At 45.5% G+C, this 1,672-nt stretch overlaps 1 non-coding gene across 1 annotated transcript; it reads left to right on the forward strand.

Annotated features, from left to right (window-relative positions):
• The first annotated feature begins 1,354 nt into the window (after positions 1-1,354).
• On the forward strand, positions 1,355-1,428 carry Trnat-ugu. The gene has a single exon. It is a non-coding gene; the product is annotated as a tRNA-Thr (tRNA).
• Positions 1,429-1,672: the final 244 nt, after the last annotated feature.

Here is a 1,672-nt window from a genome sequence, read left to right on the forward strand (position 1 = left end):
ATACATTGCTTGAGAACTGCTAAGGAACAGAAACATTGTTAAACAGGAATAATCACAAGCGATGATGGACTACATGAAACACAGTACGTGCGTAATAGACGGGGAGTGTTATATTTACAGTGTAAAGTGGTACAGATTTCACCACATGGGAAATCAGCATATTTGAAGCAGGTCAGACTCCCAACATAAAAGTTGATATCGGAATGTCAGTAAGGAATATGACCTCCTCGGGCACTAATGCACATTTTGCACATGTTACGTATGATGGCTACCAAAATATTGAGAAGCCCTTCCCACTCCTCTTTCAAGTCAGATTTCAGTTCTCACACGGTTTGGGTAGGGGATTTCCGTTGAGAAACATATTTCAAGAGCATCCAAGAATGCTCTATAGGGTTCAGGTCCGGGGGGTTCAGACCATTGCATGTTCAATATCTTCACTTTCCAGTGTGTCCGACAGCCCAGCAGTCCTTTGTGGGTGGGCATTGTCGTCCTGAAAAACAAAGCCAGGACCTACAGCACCCCTTAACAAACGGACATGATCCAGAATAATCTCCTTGCATGATCGCTGTCCTGTAACAGTACCTCGGGCAGAGATATGCAGAGGTTTTCAGCCATTGAGCATAATGCCTGCCCACACCATAACGCCTAGCCCGTAGCGGGATTCGTCATGGTCCATCACTCTGGACCACTGTTTCCGACCCCATCGACATGCTTCTCCCTACTTGACTACTGAGAAGTGGGATGCATATAATATACTAACGAGCATAGAAACCAAATTTAATCGCCACAAAATGGTTCTGGCGGAGACTCCTGTACTGGTAGCGGCTGCAAGATCTGTACCAATCTGCGTAAGAGTGAGATGTCTGTTCATTTTCGATACTAGGACTATAAATCGATACTGTTGTGGTGTGGTGTTCTGTCTACGACCTCCAACATGCTGTCGCATAGCATTTCCTCCTTCACTGGTCTTTTTTAATGGCGATATGATGCTTTTGGGCACATCCATTACTGTGACGATAAGAGAGACACTCTGTCCAACCGTCCAACTGCCCGTTTACTATTGTAAGCGCTAAAATGATGTCTATACTTATATACTTATTCGGACATGTCCGAAAGAACAGACACCATACCCATATAAGTATATAGTTCTGGCAATACCGGCCATGACCTTCTTCTTCTGTGCGGATGCACACACATTCCCCGAACTCTTACGGGACTTGGTAAGAATGCCTTTCACGAGTAATGAGTGTGTTGGGGTGGGACACTACGAATGTAGTGTGTGGACACACAAGGTAATGTGGGTCGCTAGGGAGGCGTGCGCGAGATAGTCCCTGCAGCGACGCTCTCCTCTGTCACCTCGGTGGCTCAGATGGATAGAGCGTCTGCCATGTAAGCAGGAGATCCCGGGTTCGAGTCCCGGTCGGGACACACATTTTCACCTGTCCCCGTTGATATATATCAACACGTTTTAGCAGCTGAAGATATTAATATAATTCCAAAATAAAATGATGTCTTCCCGACACGCTGCCGTACCACATGGAATCTAGAACTAATTGCTGCAACAACAACCTTCTTCAAACACTGTATTGCATGAACTGCCGAATTCATACACAGCGTTTATGCGCAAGCTTCGCTGCAGTTAATATTTCTCACCATCTTCATTTCCTTTTAC

This window comes from Schistocerca piceifrons, chromosome 2 (assembly GCF_021461385.2).
Source record: "Schistocerca piceifrons isolate TAMUIC-IGC-003096 chromosome 2, iqSchPice1.1, whole genome shotgun sequence".
NCBI classification, from domain to species: domain Eukaryota; kingdom Metazoa; phylum Arthropoda; class Insecta; order Orthoptera; family Acrididae; genus Schistocerca; species Schistocerca piceifrons.